At 46.0% G+C, this 20,038-nt stretch overlaps 1 long non-coding RNA gene across 1 annotated transcript; it reads right to left on the reverse strand.

Moving 5' to 3' along the window:
- Positions 1 to 208: 208 nt before the first annotated feature.
- Positions 209 to 14,069, reverse strand: LOC308605067. Its single transcript, XR_014013596.1, has 3 exons — positions 13,759 to 14,069; positions 12,339 to 12,504; positions 209 to 1,776 (listed from the first exon to the last, which is right to left on the reverse strand). It is a non-coding gene; the product is annotated as an uncharacterized lncRNA (long non-coding RNA).
- Positions 14,070 to 20,038: the final 5,969 nt, after the last annotated feature.

Below are 20,038 nucleotides of genomic sequence, written 5' to 3' on the forward strand. Positions count from 1 at the left end.
AAAACGCAGGTATTTGATGGGTAACCAAACACATATTGCGATAGTCCTCCTTAATCCTGTACACTGAGTATCTGAGAGGGTTTGAGAGACCATACGGCTCATGTACAATTACAAGCACGTCTGCCACTAGAGTAGTTTAGCCATTTGTAAAAACAAGACTAAGATTTTTTTTAAAGAAATGGAATTCATCTTAGTAGGTTTTGTGGAATTTTTATTATTTGTTTATAATACTGTTGCTTTTTTTTTTAGTTGCTTTATATATATATTTTTTAAGGCTAGACAGAAGTACAACCAAATATTCATAGTAGTTAACTCTGGGGAGTGGAAGTGGGTATTCTTTTACATTTCACTTTATGTTCTTCTTCATTCTATATATTAATTAGCAATGTACTCATTCTAACATTAATAATACTATTTTTAATGTTATTAATGATTAACTGTGGGTAGAGAGATTACAGATGATTTTTAAATCTTTTTCTTACTTGAACCTTACTTTATGTCTAGAAGAAATGGGCATGATTTAAAAGAACATTGACTAAATTGTTGCTTTTCCTACAGAAAGTGCAACAGATGTATCAAGTTACAGCTGGGGCAGCTCTCAGAAGCCCTAAACATTTCTCCACCTCATTCATCGTTGGCTGAGCTCTTAGCCTCAACAACCAGTATAGGCTAGGGTCAGAGTGCACAGCACTGGGGAAGCTGTGGGACTTAGGATGCCTCAGACAGGTCAAGGTCAGACTGACTGGGGAGGGAAGGGGACGGCTCCGGGGGTGTGAGGGTGTGGGGACAGGAAGACACAGTCCCACTCTTTTGTGTCTGTTAGACCCTGGCCGGAGAATCCCAGGACTGTGGAGCGAATCGCCTTTATTATGGGACTTCGTATGGTGTGATTCCTTATTGCAGTTTTCTGTTTAATTGTTGGTTTTTATTCCATAAACTTGGATGAACTGCTTACAGTTTTACCAGACCCTGCGCCAATTACTGGGGATAGAAAAAGGCAAAATATAGGATCCCCACTCTCAAGAAATCCAACATCAAATCAAAAGCAAGAATCAGACTAGTGAAAGGGCACATTATAATACAGTGTGATTAGTGCTGGAACACAGATTTACACGAAGTGTTCAAGGAATACAGAGGAAGGGGACACCAAGCCTGGGGGATTCCGGGGAATCTTAGCAGAGTTTGAAGAAGGCGAGCTGGAGAGAGGGGACCAAGGGAGGGAGTTCTCTGCAGAGAGAAGAGCCAGGAAGAAGAACTGGAGGCCAGAAAGAGCACAGAGAAAAGACGCACGGGTGGCTCCTATCGCTGCCGTCAAATTACTACAAACTTAGTGGCTTTGAACGACACAAGTTTATCGTCTTACACTTCTAAGGTCAAAGTCTAAACTGTCGGCAGGGCCTGCACTCCTTGGTTCCTGCCCTTCCACCCAACACAGCAACCTCTGCTTCCACAGGCATCACGTATGTGATGCCAAATCTCCCTCTTCCCCCCACGTGTAAGCACTCTCGTGATGACACTGGGCCCACCGGATGAGCCAGGATGAACTTCCCCACCTGCAAAGTACCTTCGCCCTGCAGGGCAACATCCACAGGTTCCAGGATTAGGACCTGGCGATGTTTAGGGCCATTGGTCAGCCCGCTACTGTCCCCCTAAGGCTTCACATGAATTCTTCTGCCCGGACAGCTCTTCCTCCTTGGGTCTGCTCCAGTGGCTCCTTCCCAGTTGCTGTGTAAACTTGGGCCATTTAGTTCACCTCTTGCACTTCGGTCTCCTCATCTGGAAAATGGAGATAATAATAGACCCAGCCTAATCCGGTTTTTTGTGAAGCTACAGAGTTAGTGTATGGAAAGCACTCACAGCAGCACCTTCCGCAAAAACTGGCCTTTTATTGTTGTCATTGTTATTGCTCCTTTTGTCACCGAGGTCTCTATTCCAATGTCACCTCTGCAAAAACATCTCTCCTGGCCACCCTACCTAAAGTAGGCCCCCTAGTAACCCTTTACATGTCTCTTCCTTCCTCCATCCCTCCGTTCTTCCTTCCTTTTTCCTTCCTTCCTTTCCCCTTCCTTCCTTCCTTCTTTACTCTCTCTCTCCCCCTCCCTCTCTCTCTTTCGTTCTCCTTTTTTCATAGCAATGATCGCAAACACATGACTTCCCTGTGGTGTGTACTTCTTTATTTATTTACTGCTTTTCCTCTGCTTCCTCCCCTAGAGTGTGAGCCCTGTGTTTCGTTCACCACTGATTCCCCCGCACCAAGCATGATGCATGACACATAGTGGGCCCACAGTCAACATCTGTGAATGAACAACTCAAACTCCGTAGCCCGCATTGTCCAGTAGAGTAGCCACTGGCTGCACACGGCTGCTGAGCACTTGAAATCTGGCTAATCCAAACTGATATGTGCTGGAGGTGCAAAATGCACGTTAAATTTAGATTTCGTGTGAAACAGCGTTAAATATCTCATTACTAATTTTCATATTGTTTGCATGTTAAAATGATAGTAATTTGGATATATTGAGTTAAACAAAATATGTTAACATCAATTCCAGCTGTTTCTTTTTAATATGGCTACTAAAAATTTTACATTGCATATGAGATTTGGATTCTCTTTCTATTGGATACCACTTCTCTAGAAAGCCCTTATGGCATGTGTTCTAAAAGCTGCACTGTCTCGGTTTGAATCCTTGGTCCACCATTTACTGGCTGTGTGACCTGAGGCAAATTATTTAGCTTCTTTCAATAAATGTTAGCTGTCATTAGCTAGTTTCCAAGGAAGAAATTATTCTGTGTCAAGAAGTTCAGAAATTTATGTTTGCAAGTAGAGAAAAAGAATGATATGAATCTAGAAAAATTTAGTAGACACTAGTGGTTTGGGTGGCTTCACTTTTAATAATTTATGTTTCTGATGGTTTGTATTTTTCACAATAACTGTGTCACATTTGGGTGGAAAAAAATAGATATATTTTTTAAATAAATTAATAAAGTTTGCAAAAATTTCTTAAATTTGTTCACTGCAAATGTCAGTTTTCAAGTCCTAAAACTGAAGGCTCTGCCTCTGAGGGTTGCCAGGCATGGATGTCACACCTCTCATATCAACCCCGACAAAGGTCCATCATCTGAGAAAGCCGACTGCATCCCAATTCCTCTGACCTAATTCTGGGACATGCTAAGCCAGACAAATATCCAGGAAACTATATAAAGAGTTTCCACGTTTCTTTTCCACATACTTCCTTCTTCCATTTTGACTTTCCTCTAATAGTTGTGTGAGTGCTATAATACACAAACTACAGCCCTGTGCTGGACGGGTGCTCAGTAAACAGGGCATGACTCACGGAAGGAACGAAGGCATCAGTGAGCTCACGGCAACTAGCATCTCCCTTCTTCCCATCCTGTCCTTCATGCCTCTTACTGGTTTTTCTCTCTTTTTTTATTTTTATTTTTATTATGTTTTTAAAGTTTATTTATTTATTTATTTTTGGCCGTGTTGGGTCTTCGTTGCTGCACGCGGGCTTTCTCTAGTTGTGGCGAGCGGGGGCTCCTCTTCGTTGCGGTGTGCGGGCTTCTCATTGCGGTGGCTTCTCTCATTGTGGAACACGGGCTCTAGGCACACAGGCTTCGGTAGTTGCAGCACGCAGGCTCAGTAGTTGTGGCTCACGGGCTCTAGAGCACAGGCTCAGTAGTTGTGGCACACGAGCTTAGTTGCTCCACGGCATGTGGGATCTTCCCAGACCAGGGATCGAACCCGTGTCCCCTGCGGTGGCAGGCGGATTCTCAACCACTGGGCCACCGGGGAAGCCCTGGTTTTTCATTGTTAGATTATAATTTCCCAATGCACTTGATTCCTTTTTTCTTTTCCCTCCCCTGATGCCAACATCCTCCATGGATTTCTTTATACTTTTCATTTAATTGACCACTTCTATGCTCTGGTCCTCTTTAATACAATTTCTGGTGAAATTTCAGGAGACCTCTTTGGATTCCTCCTTTCAGCCACAGTTACAATCATGTTTTCAAAATAACTCTTTATGTGTATAGTATACATCCATTTATCATTTATCTCAGAAAGGGAGAATATATTTATATATTTATGAATATGAGTATATACTGTGATGATATAATCAACAAACCAGAATACAGACTTCTCCATGGGACAAATAAACCTGTTTTCTTTTTTTTTATATTTATTTGTTTGTTTTTATTTGGTTGAGCCAGGTTTTAGTTGTGGCACGCAGGCTACTTAGTTGCGGCGCACAAACTCTTAGTTGTGGCATGTATGTGGGATCTAGTTCCCTGACCAGGCATGGAACCTGGGCTCTCTGCATTGGCAGCACAGAGTCTTAACCACTGCACCACCAGGGAAGTCCCCTAAACCTGTTTTTTTCAACAACTAAATTGTAAGATTAAAAAAAACCAAGAGACTGAAGACTTAATCTCTACTATAGATTAATGAAGCCGTAAGAGATATAGCAATGGATCATAATTTGTGAACCTTTTTGTACCTCATTTTTAAAAAACAAAACTATAAAATAAAAACATTCACAGGACATTTGTGTCATTTATGAGACAATTGTAACTTTGAACACAGACTAATTTTTTTTAATAAATGTATTTATTTATTTTTGGCTGAATTGGGTCTTCATTGCTGTGCCCAGGCTTTCTCTAGTTGCGGCGAGTGGGGGCTACTCTTCGTTGCGGTGCGCAGGCTTCTCATTGCGGTGGCTTCTCTTGTTGTGGATCACGGGCTCTAGGCACGTGGGCTTCAGTAGTTGTGGCACATGGGCTCAGTAGTTGTGGCTCCCGGGCTCTAGAGCACAGGCTCAGTAGTTGTGGCGCACGGGCTTAGCTGCTCCACGGCACATGGGATGTTCCCGGACCAGAGCTCGCACCCATGTGCCCTGCATTGGCAGGCAGATTCTCAACCACTGCGCCACCAGGGAAGCCCCAGACTAGATATTCGATGATATTAAAGAAGAACTGCTGTTTTAAAAATTGAGGTATAATTGAAATAACATTGTATCAGCTTCAGGTATACAACACGATAATTCAATGTTTGTATATATTGCAAAATGATCACCACAATAAGTCTAATTAACACCCATCTCCATACGCAGTTATAAAAAATGTTTTTCTTGTAATGAGATCTTTCAGGATCCACTCTCCCAGCTACTTTCAGATATGCAGTGTTATTAACTGTAATCAGCACACTATACATTACATCCCCATGACATTCAGTTTATAGCTGGAAATTTGTATCTTTTGACTCCTTTCACCCATTTTGTCACCCCACCCCCACTTCAGGCAACCACCAATCTGCTCTCTGTACCTGTGAGCTCTGTTTTGTTTTTTGTTCTTTTTTATTTTTGATTCCACATGTAAGAGAGATCATGCAGTATTTGTCTTTTTCTGTCTGACTTATTTCACTTAGCATAATGCCTCAAGGTCCAGCCATGTTGTCACAAATGGCAATATTTCATTCTTTTTATGGCTAAATAATATTCCATTATATATATACCATATTTTCTTTATTCATTCATCCATTGATGGACTCTTAGGTTGCTCCTGTATCTTGGAAATTGTAAATAATGCTGCAGTGAGCATGGGGGTGCATGTATCTTTTCAAGGTAGTTTTTTTTTTTTTTTTTTTTTTTTTTTTGTGGTATGTGGGCCTCTCACTGCTGTGGCCTCTCCCGTTGTGGAGCACAGGTTCTGGATGCGCAGGCTCAGAGGCCATGGCTCACAGGCCCAGCCACTCTGCGGCATGTGGGATCTTCCCGGACCGGGGCTCAAACCCATGTCCCCTGCATTGGCAGGCAGATTCCCAACCACTGCGCCACCAGGGAAGCCCTCAAGGTAGTTTTTATTTCTTTGGCTAAATACCCAGAAGTGGAATTGCTGGATCATGTGGTAGTTCTATTTTTAATTTTTTGAGGAACCTCCATACTGTTTTCCACAGTGGCTGCACCAATTCACATTCCCACCAACAGTGTACAGGAGTTCCCATTTCTCCACACCCTCAACAACACTTGTTATTTCTTGTCTTCTTGATAACAGCCATTCTAACAGGTGTGAGGTGATTATCTCGTGGTTTGGGTTTCCTTAATGATTAATGATGTAGAGCATCTTTTCTTGTACCTGTTGGCCATCTGCATGTCTTCTCTGGAAAAATATGTATTCAGATCCTCTGCCTAATTTTAAAAATCAGATTGTATGGGGTTTTTTGCTATTGAGTTGTATATTATATTTTTTGGATATTAACCCCTTATCAGATACATGATTTGCAAATCTTTCCTCCCACTCAGTAGGTTGCCTTTTCATCTTGCTGATGGATTCCTTTGCTGTGCAGAAGTGCTATTTTTAAGGTATGATAAAGATAAAAGTATTCATATTTTTTAAAGATATATTCTAAAAATTTAGAGATGCATTTATATATTTTGCATTTTCTTCAGAATATTGGGGAGATGTGAATGAAGCAAAATTGGCTATGAGTTGATCATTATTAAAACTGGGTGATGGGAGTTTCTTATACTATGTTTCTTTTTCATGTTCTTGAAATTTGTTATAATAAAAAAGTAAAACATAAAATAATTGCTTATTACAAAATAAATATAATTATAGAAAATCTGAAAAATACAGAAGAGTCTAAGAAAAAGGAAAAAACAAAAACAAAATTGCTCCTAACACTACAGCAGTGGTCTTAATCACTCATATTTTGGTACGATTCCTTTCAGTCTGTAGTCTGTGCACATATATATATAAACACAGGTGTGTGCATGTGGCTATTCTAAAGCATGACCACATTTTCACAGTCTTCCCATCAAGAAGTGGAATATATGTCCTCCCTCCTTGAATCCGGATGGGCTTGTGGCTGCTTTGACCAATACAATATAATATGGAGGAAGTCACTCCATGGGGTTGGGTCACGACAGGCCATGTGGCCTCTACACTGTTTGCTGGGAACACATGCTCTTGGAGGCCTGAGCCACCACGTAAGATGTCTGATGACCTTGAGGCTGTCAAGCTGTGAGGAGGCCCAAGCCACATGCAGAGGTTCCAGTTAACAGTTCCAGCTGAGCCATGTCAAATTGAGGTGCCAGATATGTAAATAAAGAAGCCCCCAGCCATTCAAGACTGCCCAGCTGAGGCTCCAGGCAGTGGAGAAAAGACAGCTCCTGCGCCCCAGAGAATCCATGAACATATTGAAATAGTTGTTGTTTGAGGTCGTTTGCTACACAGTAATAGATGACAGGACAGAATTTGGTACCTGGAAATGGGTTGTTGCCATCAAAATGCCTAAAATGTGGTGTTTGTTTGGGAACTGGCTGGCAGGGAGAAGTCAGGCAGGCATTGGGAAAGCTGATGGTGAGGGTTTGAACAAAGTGAGGAAAATGTTATTGGATGCTGAAGGAAAGGAGATACATGTTAGGTATCGGCAGAACGTTTGGCAACGCTGTCACCTGGGATACCGGGGAAAATAGGAAATGTACTTAATAAGCTCAGTCATCTGGCTGCGGAGGTTTCTGGATGGGATATCAAAGGGGCCACCAACTTGTTCTAGCTGCCTATAGGGGATGTGAAAGGGTGAAGAGAAAGAATGCACCATTCAGGTATCAGTGAGGATTAAGAGGAAATGCAGCTGGAACGTAGCCAGCAAAGGATTCTCTGAGCAAAGAGCAAATCCAGGACACAGGAAAAAGAAAAAAGAAAAAAAAGTGTTTTCAGAATAAAAATGAAGCCAAGGGCATGACTTTAAAGCCCTCTGTTAGCACCTAAGAAAGGTACAGGTGCTGCTTCATAGACTCGACTAGACAAAAGGCCTTGTCAGGATGGAAAATGTTTTTCCTCTTAGGCTCAGTACCTGGGAGCCTTCCAATTTAACTGACAAAAGACAGGTGAACAGGAGAAAAAGAACACACATTTTATTAATATTTTACCTGCATGGGAGTTCACAGAAAAGAAGTGAAACTCAAAGAAGTAACTAGACTCAAGGCCTTGTATACCATGTAAACAAAGGAAAGGAGGTTTGGGCTTCGAGAAATGACACATGTGGGAGGCGGCTAGGAAATATATGAGGCAAACGGAAGGCCACTGACAGTCACTTTAGTAAAAGATGTGTCTGTGCAGGCTCATCATAGCGCTGACTCCCCACCTCCAGTGAGAGAAGTCGCTCTCCACTTCCCGGTACAGGAGAAGGAGGACACCTTCACAAAGGGAATTCTATGCCCTACTTTTAGGCAGGAAAGAGAAGGACAGAGAACTCTCTCTGGATCTGCTGACGCTCAACTGCCTACGGCCCAAGCCAAAGTGGCACATGTTGAGATGGCACATTCTGGACCTCTTCTGCCTTCTAAGAATTTCAGGGAAAACCTTACAAGCAATCTCTGTTAAACAGTAGGCCTTCTAAAGATCTAAAGGCGTTGCTACACGACAGCCATATGGGGGCTCAAGACAGACAAGGAATCTCAGAGGTTTGTGGGCGACTTTATCTAACGGAGCAGGTTTTTTATAAATTGCGATATGAGAAATCCACAGAGATTTTGAGGGAATTGTATCAGCTTGAATAGACAGGAACAGATGTGGTACAAACTGAAATGAGGGACTTCCCTGGTGATCCAGTGGCTGACTCTGTGCTCCCAATGCAAGGGGCCTGGGTTTGATCCTTGGTCAGGGAACTAGATCCCACATGCGTGCTGCAACTAAGAGTTCACATGCCACAACTAAAGATTCCACATGCCACAACTAAAAGATCCTGCATGCCACAACGAAGGTCCCACACGCAGTAACGAAGATCCCGCATGCCGCAACTAAGACCCGGCACAGCCAAATAAATAAACTAATAAATAAATATTTTAAAAAACAAAACAAACAAAAAAATGAAATGAGGCCTTTGGCTGCCCAAACTTAGGCAGAAGGCAGACTGAAAAAAATTACAATCATTGGCTACTTTTTATGGGGGAAGGGAGGATGATTCAGAGAATGGGAACAAAGACCCACAGGACGGAGGGGAAAGTCCCAGACAGTCCCTCCCAGGGAGCAGAACAGAGTTCTAATCAATAAGCGAACATCACATACTGGGATGGATTTCAAAATTAATATAAACCAATGACTGCTATGCATTTCTGTTTTCTCCACTTTGGAACAGGAGTATCTTAGCAGTTATCCTACACTCATCCTACTGTTGTATGTTGGGTTCATTTGAGGGAGGAGTGGCAGAAAACTTGTCTCTTGAATTCATCAGTTTACAGATCAAGCAGGACCATATACCCAAAGAGCTTAAGTCAGGTGCCTGACATCCACCTGGACCTGGTTTATATTAGGAGACCTGTCACCTAAGCCTAAGCCCAATGCCTTAGTAAGTAACATAAAACTTTAGGAGGTGAGAACTTGGACATGGAGAATGTAAATAATTTGTGGGCATGGAACTAACTGTGGCAGCTTTAAAATATGGCTGCAAATTCTTTGACATTCCTCCCATAGAGGGGTGGATTTATTCCCTTCCTCTTGAATCTGAGAGGGTTTGTAAATGCTTCAATCAATAGATTAAAAGTGGTGGTGGGCTTCCCTGGTGGTGCAGTGGTTGAGAGTCCGCCTGCCGATGCAGGGGACACGGGTTCGTGCCCCGGTCCGGGAAGATCCCACGTGCCGTGGAGCTGCTGGGCCCGTGAGCCATGGCCGCTGAGCCTGCGCGTCCGGAGCCTGTGCTCCACAAGAGTGAGAGGCCCGCGTACCGCAGGAAAAAAAAAAAGTGGTGGTAAAAATGACACTGTGACTTCTGAAGGTAGATCATAATAGGCCATAGAGCTTCCCGCCTGCTCACTGGGAACACAAATTTTCAGAGCTCTGAACCACAATGTAAAAAGTCTGACAACCCTGAGGCCTCCATGCTGGGAGCAGGCTCAAGCCACACGGAAGAGGGGCTCTGGTTAACAATCCACAATGATCCCAACTTTGGGGTCCTTTCAGCCTATGCACCAAATACGTGAATAAAAAAACCTCTAGGGAACTCCCCGGCGGTCCAGTGGCTAGGACTTGGCGCTTTCACTGCCTTGGCCCAGGTTCAATCTCTGGTCGGGGAACTAAGATCCCACAAGCTGTGCGGTGCAGCCAAAAAAATAAATAAAATTTTAAAATTAAAATTAAAAAAAAAGAAGCATCTAGATGATTTCTGCCCTGGCCACTCAAGTCTTCCTGAGGGTCCAGACATTGTGGAGTGGACACAAGTCATTCTTATTGTACCCTGTCCAGGTTCCTGACCCACAGAATCCATGGACATAACGACGTGCTTGTTGTATGACACTGAGTGTGGAGTTGTTATACAGCAATAGAAACACCACCGTATTAGTTTCCTGTGAGCGCTGTAACCAATTATCACAAATTTGCTGGCTTAAAACAATAAATTCATTCTCTCACAGTTTTCAGTCCAGAGTCCAAAACTGGGCTGAATTCAGTATGTGAGCAGAGCCACACTGGAGACTGTGGGAGAATATCTCATCCTAGATTCTTCCAGCTTCTGGTGGCTGCTGGCATTTCTTGGCTTGTGGCTGCATCACTCCAGCCAACATCAAATCTCTCACTGCTCCTTCGTATCACTTTCGCGCGTGTGTGTGTGTGTGTGTGTGTGTGTGTGTGTGTGTGAAATCTACCTCTGCCTCTCTCTTATTTATTTTATTTATTTATTAATTTTTTTTTTTCGGTACGTGGGCCTCTCACCGTTGCGGCCTCTCCCGTCACGGAGCATAGGCTCCGGATGCGCAGGCTCAGCGGCCATGGCTCACGGGCCCAGCCGCTCCGCGGCATGTGGGATCTTCCCAGACCGGGGCACGAACCCGTGTCCCCCGCATCGGCAGGCGGACTCTCAACCACTGCGCCACCAGGGAAGCCCTGCCTCTCTCTTATAAAGACACTTGTGGTGGCATTTAGGGCCTACATGAATAATCCAGGGTAATCTCTCCATTTCAAGATCCTTAATTTAATCGTATCTGTAACAACTGGTTGGGGTGGGATTGTTGCTTTTCTGCTTTTTGGTGTTTTGGTTTGGTTTTGATTTTGATGTCCCTTTTTTGGCTTGTTTGGTTTTTTTGCCATGCAAGGTAACAGTCACAGCTTCCAGGAATTAGGCTATAGATGTCTTTCAGAGGGCCATTTTTCAGCCTAGATACATAAATACATAGATACATAGATGCAAAAGATCATACTGTACGTGTATATTCTTTTGCATCATACTGTATACATTCTTTATGAGACAAAAGGCATAAGTATTCCTCAGATCATTAAACACTCTGAAAATAGCAGCTTTAATGGTTATGTAATATTCAACTGAATGGGTATACCATAGTTTAGTTACCCAAAATATTAATATCAGACACTTATTTCCAACTCCCTACTTCTGATTATTTCCTTAGACTAGTTCTAGATGTGAAATTACTAAACTTAATGAGTGTATTTTAAGACTTCTAAAATACTGCCAAATTGCCATTCAAAAATATATTAATTTACAGCCTCATCAGTGTAGGAGGTGCCTGTTTATCATACCATCACCAGATTGAGTATTGGATTTTTTTAAATGTTATGTTATTTGATGATATTTCATTAGAAGTCTGGTATTTGTCTTGTCATTTTGCACTGAATTTTTTATATATTAAGGAAAATAATCCTCTGACAATTTTTGTAGCAAAGGCTTTTTTGTCATTTTTAATTTGCTTTTAAATTTTGAAGATGACAGTTCTGACAGCTACTGTTCTCCTTATAATTCTTACTTTGCTTTTATACTTAGAAAGTCTACCACATTCAGAGGGCAGACTCAACCATGGTTGAAATAGCATGGTGTTCGACATCAGAAAGGCATGGGTCATAATCTATCTCATAGGGTTAGGTATTGGTTTTTGCAAAGATTAAATGAAATAAGTTAAAGAATCAAGCACAAGGCCTGGGATGTGTAAACCCTCTGTTTCCTTTCCTTCTGTTTCCTAGAAAATAATAGACTCAAGCAGATCACAAAAAATGCAAATGCCAAAAAAATATGAAAATATGCTCAACCTGCTTAGTAAACCATGGAACATAAAATTAAGTTAGTTACCATTTTCTGTCCATCAGATTAACAAAAATTTAAGCAATAACCTCTAGTGCAAAGAGGCCATGGAGAAAAGGGAACTCATTTATAGGCACCTGTGCGGTACTGTGAATTGCTAAACCTTTTTGGAAAGCAATGCCTATATTTATTAAAGTTTAAAGGTGAAAAAAAGTTTTAAAATTGAGCATTTTCTTTGACCTAGGATTTCCTATTTGAGTTATCTATCCTTTAAAAATACAAAGATACAAAAGGATATATGTAAAACGATGCTTACCTTTGGACCACTTATGATAGCAAAATGCTGACAGCAACGTGAAAATCCATCAGTAGTAGAAAAGCAGTTGAATAAATGTGTTTCTTTTCGGTCTCTACCCACTAAAATGTAAGCTTCCCAAGAACAAGGATTTTTATCTGTGATCTTAATGCTGTTTTCCCAGCACCTAGAACATAATAAACATTCAAAGAAATTGTTGAGTAAATGAATAAAATTCTGGTATACCCAAATTTATAAAATGCAGTGGCCATTAAAAAGTCAGTTGGGTTTATATGGAATGACCTGGGGAAATGGCCATGATATATTATTAACTGATAAAAGCAAGTCACAACGAAAAGTATGACTTCATTCTTTTTTAAGGAGAGACAAAAGGAAAAAACAAGATAAGTGCTACACATTTGTCTAAGCACAAAAAATTCTTGGGATGATATGGACCGGGGTGTTAACACTGGTACCCCAGAGGGATGGGACTGAAAGAAGGGGCAAAGTTTTAACTTTTTCCACCCCTCTGCATTGTTCAAACTTGTTGGAAGGAATTGTTCCGTGGAAGGCCTCAACGTGCGTTCATAAAAACTTAAACCAGACTAGGCTTTGCTATGGGAAGGACAACCTCTTTGAGTCCTTTGCCCCCGCGTTAGGGAAACAGGTCCTTGGCAACAGGTCCCTGGCGTTACTAGGTATTCTTTTTACAGTATTGGTTTGTTGCTTTTTTGACTTTTGTGCCCCTCCCCCCAACACAACCCCCCCCCCGCGAGTTTGCTCAGCCCGTCCCCCTCCTGCGGGTATCTTTCCTGTCCAACCTGCCGACTCCCCCTGCGCGCTTATCTGACCCCGTGCTCTGCAGCGGCACCCGCGCACCGTGTGCACGCCCGACCTTTGCCACCTTCCGCGCTCACGGCAACTGCAGGAGGATGTGGTTTACAGAACACGTGGACCGAGGCTTCTCACTCCAGCGCCCTGATTTCCGAAATGGTCCCTCCAAGCGCAAGGCCCATCTCCAATATTCAAAGGAAACCCAGAGGAGGGGGCCGGGCTTGGAGGAGGACGGGGGGGGCGGGCGAGAGGGGGAGATGAGGTGTGGAGAAGCACCTACCGGCGCCTCCACCACTATTAATATTAACTTTTATTAAGACTTGGCCCTTCTCTCCCTGGGGCTTCACAAAGCAGGAAGCCAAGGGCAGGGGTGCAGGGAAGGGAATTGGCAGGAAGAGAAAACCTTGAGTAAATTATTTAGCCGTGAGGCGAGATTAAGAGTGATTCCGCCCTCTCCCCTCCCCCACCCGCAAAGCGGGCCCAGGCTGGGGATCAGCCCTCAAACCGCCACTAATCGTTTCAGCTGGACGACACCTGGAGTCTGGTGAGGGGCAGGTTAGGGAGATGTCTGTCGGCGACACGAGGCGCGAGGGCGGCGGGCACCCACCGGGCCCCCGGCTCCGGGGGACGTGGCCTCTCCTCAGGGCAGGCCGCGCCTGTTGGCGATGGAGGGAGGCGGCTGAGGTCGGAAGTGCCAGAGCGCGGCCGGGAGAGGCGCAAAGGGGTGGGCTTGTTCGCACCCGCTGGGCCAGGCGACACCTCCTGCCGTGGACCCCAGCCCTTCGCCCTTGGCGGGGAAGAGGGAGAAGCAGCCGAGGGCCGCGGGCTCTCCCTGGGGCCGCTCCTGCGGCGCCTCCGTCGGCTGCCCCCGCCGCTCCCCGCCGCTCCCCGCCCTCCGCCTCGCTGGTTCCGGCTCTCCAGTCCTCGGACAGTCGGGGACCCGGCCGCTCCGCCGGAGCAGCAGCGCCGCCTGCCGGGCACCTCGCGCAAGCTCGGCCGCGGGAGGGGCGGCAGGGAGAGGGGCTGAGCGCGCAGACCTCCCGCTTCCCCTTCAAAGTCAAGTCCCTCCCTCCCGCCCGGCCGCCGCCGCCAACGCCCGCGGCGCTCAAGCCCGACGTGGAAGCCGCCGCCGCGCTCCTCGCCGGGGCTCGTGGGCGCCCGGGGCCCGGTTCCCGGCACCTCCGCTGCGCATAGCGGGGCACGCCGTTGAAAAAGTCAGAGTACGTTTAACCGTGATGACAAAAAGAAGCTGTGGAAACCAAGCTGCTCCGAAGAGGAAAAGGAACGTGCCCGGGATCTCGAGGCGCGACTTCCGGGGCGTCAGACGGCGGCGGCCCCCCCGGGCTTCCCGCCAGGTTGGCGCGGCTGCCACGGGGGCCTCGCTGCGCTCCCACCTCGGGAGGCGCCAGGCTGCCCGGAGACGAGCGCGGCCTTTCCCCGTCGGGCGAGGAGCCGGCGCGGCGTCCGAGGCCGGGCGAGACGCGACCCCTGCGCCCCGGCGCCCGCGGCGCGCCCCTGCGGCTCGTGGCGCTTGGGCGGTGGGCCCTGAGGGCCGTGGCGAGAGTCCGGTCCTTTGATCCGTGGGCCAGGCCGCAGGGGGAGGGGGGAGGCCGCTGCCACCTGAGCGGCATCTTCGCTGCAGGCTGGGGCCGCGCACAGACGCCTCGATACCAGGCCGAGTGCCCTCCCCCCAGCCCTGTCGTAGACAACCGGCATGTCTGGACATGAGCAAAGCATGCTTTCATTTCTTCTGTCTAAAACATTCAAAGACTCGAATCCAGGCAGTAGTTTCTCCGAGATAGAGGTGTGAGGTGGCGGCAAACTAAAAGTTCCCGCCAAGGGAGCAGCTTGCTGCCTGTCTGTTTTGTCTGGCTTTACACTTGAGAACGTAGCACCCAGCTTTGTGCAGCAATCCAAGCCCATCTAAAAATCTGCTCCCTGAACAGCTTGTGACGGCCCGATTGTGTGGTCATTTGGCCTTGTGGTTCTCCGTCCTGGCCACGTGTCCACCCAAGAGCAGCCATCATAACACTGTAGGTGCATTTCAAGACTCTTAACCCTAGAAATGAGGAATAAATGTTGCTTGTTGGTTTTCTGTGGGCTGAAGATCATGACCAAGAACTGTCACTCTGAAACAGGGTCTGTTGTTTTTAACAATATATCACTAGCAGATGTCTAAAAGTATAAAGATGGTTATATGAAATTCATAGACACGATGAAAATTATAACAGGAACACATGAAAATAACTAGAGGAATTTGGATTTCTGAAATTTGCATTATTTCAATAAAGTGATTTGAGGGGGAACATTATTATTTTTTTTAATATGTGTGGATTCCTTACGACCAGTCTCTCTTTTTGTCCTTCCTGCATGCTTCTATATTGCTATTTATTGGACAATGGTCCCTGGTTCTGGCTTAGGTATGTCTGTCTTCTGTTTGCTTCTGGCAATGCACATACACCCTACCATAGCTGTGCCTAGAAAATGGAGGGAGGGCTGAAAATAGAATCTAGATCTACTGAGTTTTGTTGTGGTTGTTGCTTTTAATATATTAGATACACAAAGTGAAAGAACATATACTGTATCTTTCATGAATAAAAGACAGAGCCTGGCGACACCATTTTTAACAACTCCTAATCTGTGGTTTAGGTACTTAACCTTTGTCACTGATTCTACTAATTGTCAGTGAGTTAAAATTATTTAAGTGCCACCCAACAAGCCATTGTATGCTTACACTACAGTGACTTTAGCTCCTACTTTGTTTTTCATTATTTGCTTTCCTGAGGTTGGAGAAGAATTTATCAACTACCACTTGTATAAAACCTATTATTGTCATACTGCAGATACAAAGTGTTATGAGAGCAGGCTGTCCTGAAAGTTCTGAGATAACAAATGAACAATTAGAAAATAATTTCTTTCCTAGAAATTAAAACACAAATATTAAAAGACATGAAATAAAAAAAAAGATGTGCTGATACTGATTGTGAAAAAAAGGGTGGGGGGCCATGAAATGCCTAGGTTCCTACTTACCAATAAAATTATTTGAGGCATAGACCCAATACATGACCTGAATATTATTTTTAAGTACGTGTGTGTGTGTTTGTGTAAAGGGACAGTTTGGTCATCACTGAATCCCAGGGAACTCTTCTTCCTGGATCAAAACTGGTTGTGTTTTGGTTTATGGATTAGATCTCTAGCACAGAATCACCAAGATCCTGGAGAAAGAACAAACTGGTCATTAACTCTGGGCCTCTGGCAACTTAGTTGATATTATCCATATAAACTGAAGTTAGTGACAAATTCCAATTTGAAAGAGCTGTTGTTAAAACAAATGTTTGGGTACTAGAGACACAGACCCAAAAGGTCACCTACACACTTGCCCCCAGCTTCTCTAAACTGATACCTCCAAGAAGAATGTCAAGGTAAATGTTGCTATAATCTCTGGAATTGACAGATTCTACTTTCCTTATTTGGAATTTGAGGGGGTTTTCCTAGATCTAATTTCATAACCTTCAAGAAATGAATGATATAAGAAGTATATATTCCCTCTGGTTTGTAGCTAAGTAAAGAAAATATTTAGTGATTGTTCTGGCCCAGTATCACTGGGCTTGTCCCAGTTATCAGTAAAACCTGCTTGGTTTCCTAAAATCATAGTCATCTCTTGAAGAAGAGGAGGAGGCAAAAAGAGAAAGAAAAAAATAGACTAAATGTGAGAATTATGGGGGTTGGAAGATTGTATAGTCTAAATGGGATTCAAGAATATACTTTAAATGTTAATTTAAAATATTTCCAGGTAACCTACGTTATTTAGGTATGTTTTCCTTATCCTCCAAAGCAAAACTAATTTAACACAAGATCTGCTGCTATAGTTTTAATGTAAGGGAAGAATTATGGGGGCTAGAAGAAAATGCTTGCCTTAAAATGACTTCGAGGGAAGAGTCAGCCTTGAAGAATTCAATCCGCAGCAGCTTTTTGGGGCGGCTCCCGGAAGAGTACGGAATTGAGGTGTTGAAATGGAAATTGCTTCAAAATAAAGAACCTTGTAATACCATCTAGGTAGAGTATCTGCCTCTCTGCCTCCTTTGGGTTAAAGGATCCTGATGGATAGTGAGGTTCCCAACTACAACCTCAACTAATCTGAGTCTCCTAAATACAACTGGAAGTGTTCGGGGATACAGTATCTTTCCTGGGAGATAAAAGGGCAGGTAAGCTATGCAGAGCAGTAACTCATCTCCTCTGGAATGTTAGGGCTTTGCCACTTGAGATTTTGTGCAGACACCTAGGCACTGGAAATCAGAAGACAACAGACTTGAGGCTATTTTGACAAAGTAAGCAGAGCTGAATACATTAGAAAAACTTCTGGAAGGAGTTATTCTCTAATGATGTGAGAAATCATCCTCGTTCAAAAATTCACTTTAAGCACCCTTGAGCCCTTCAGAGACGATGATTCATCGTTAAAAGGAGGAGTTCATGTCATTATTGGGGTCTCATCATAAGTGTACACTGTAACTGGCATTTGCTTACATTACCTCATTTGATCCCCATATTACAGATGAGGAAGTTGTGGCTGCGAGGTTGTGATCTCCCCAAGGTCCTTAAACTAACAAACAGCAGCCTATTTCTAAAACAAGGTGCAAATAGTGCTCTTAAAAACATATAAGGATTCTGTAGCTGAGATTTCTTTATTTCTGCTTGTTGCCTTCTCTTATCTTTTCCTGGGTGGTTGTGAATAACAACAGCCAGAATACTGCTGTTTATATATTTAGATTTCTATTTAAGATTAGTGTTCTTGACTAGATACTTGACTATCTAGTAAGAGGCCTTCTAGTCGGAGGCCTCTTGCTAGATAGTATCAGAAAGAAGTGAAACTCATTGAAACTGTCATTGCTTCCACTAGCAGTCCATCTTGTTAACTTTATTAGATGGATATGATAAAGTTATGAATTGTTTACAGGAAAAAAAAAAAGACCAGGCCTGTTTTCTCTCCATATATCCCTTTTCTTGACATGAGTTCCACAATACTGGTACATTCTTTCCTTATATTAATATCGTATCCATATTTCTGCAATTTTTTAAAAGAAACGTCTTGTGCAAAAAGACCCTCCTTTTTTTCGGGGGCGCCCTGCCGCGTGCGGGATCTTGTTCCCAGACCAGGGCTCGAACCCGCGCTCCCTGCAGTGGAAGCGCGGGGTCTTAACCATTGGATGGCCAGGGAAATCCCCAAAAAGACTCCTAGTGGATAGCTCCCCTCCCCCAAATTTGTTTTTCTTAAACATTCACCAGACCCAAGAATCTTCTGCACCTGACCTAGTTTGTACTTAGTTTCAACAGGTCCGGGACCGTGGCGGGGAAGGCTCGCCGCGTGGGTCTGGGAGCAGCGGAGTCGGAGACTCCCTGGAGTTTGCACCTCGCAGCTGGGTCACAACTGCGTCCCTTTCCTCCAGAGGCGGCGAGCAGCGCGCGCGCGCGCGCCCCCTGGCGGCCCGAACCCGGGACAGGGCACCGGGAGGCCCGAGGGGTTGGGGCCCCTTGACCCCCGGCACGGTGCGGGCGGCGCTCGGAGCCGCTAGGTCTTGTCGTTAAAAATAAACACGGGTGTCCGGCGCCGACCTCCCTAAGCCTCTCCAGGCTGCGCCGCCCGCTCGGGCCCTGTCCCCGCGTTCCCCCGGGCTTGCTCCAGGGGTGGTGCCTTGGCGTCGGAGGCGCGGTGGCCTCACTTGCCGGCGGGGGCCCTCATTCCTGGCCTTTTCCGCGGCCTGGTGGCCGGCGGCCCGCTCGCCGCCCAGAGCAGGGTGCTGGCAGGTTCGAGAGCAGCCAAGCGCCCCTCCGCGCCCGGATGCGCGCCGCGCGCGGGCGTCAGCGCTCTCGGGCCGAGCCCCGGGAAGGGGAAGAACTTGTAATCGCTTGCAGCGGGACAATGCCGACTTTTGAACCTCTAACCACTAAGCAAACAACCCTTGTGCTCTCGCTCCACTGTCCAAACAGGGTTTATTGACAGGCGTTTCACAGCAACGCATAGCAACCGCGGCGGCGGCCCGGGGTCGGGCACGCGGGCGCGGCCGGGCACGGGGTCCGCGCCGCCCTCCCCGAGCCGGGCGCCGGGGGACCCCACGGTGCTCCGCGGACCCAGGTGCGGCTCCCGCCTCGGCCGGGCCGCCTCCTGCCCAAGAGGCGGGCCAGGCCCGCTCCCTCTGACTTCGGGAGCCGCGGGCCCAGCCCCGGAGCCCTTTCCCAATCCCAGAGTGAAAGGCGCCACCCGGAAGGGCCGCGGAATCGGGGAGATGCTCCAGGGGCTATTTCTGTCTCGCAGCTCCGCTCATCCTGCCCAACCCTCGGGGCACCCCTTCCCTCGGTGGAGGCGCTGATTAGGACTCCAGGCTGCCTGTGGGAAAGACCGCAACGGAGGGCAAAGCCCTTCTCCCCAGGCCCCGCCGAGAGCGCCCAGGTCGGCGGCTTCCAGGACCAGAAACCTCAAGGGCGGCAGCCCGGTCCCCAGCGGATCAGCCAGATAACAAGCAACCATCACTTAAAAGGATCTTCTTTTGCTGGGTCTCGAATTCTTGTCTGTGGGGGGAGGTGGAGGGAGGAGCGGGGAAGGGAAACAGCGCGGGACAAGGCAAGGGGTGGAGTCAGAAAGGCCTCACGGAAACCGATATACTGGAGACCACATTCGTGGAAACGTTGCCTTGGGGAAATCGAAAATCGAACATTCGTACTTGAATGCCTGTGTTTACCTGGATGGGGGAGGCATCCTGGGGAGAAGGGACTCACCGATGAAGGGAGTGTGCGCGACTGCCCTCAGTGTGGACTCGGCGCGACGCTGTGAGCGGGCTCTCTCACCCTCACTCCCCGTCATTCCCCCAGCTGAGAAGCAGCTGAGCGCTCAG

Source organism: Mesoplodon bidens, assembly GCF_964165515.1.
Source record: "Mesoplodon bidens genome assembly, chromosome: 17".
Lineage (NCBI taxonomy): Eukaryota > Metazoa > Chordata > Mammalia > Artiodactyla > Ziphiidae > Mesoplodon > Mesoplodon bidens.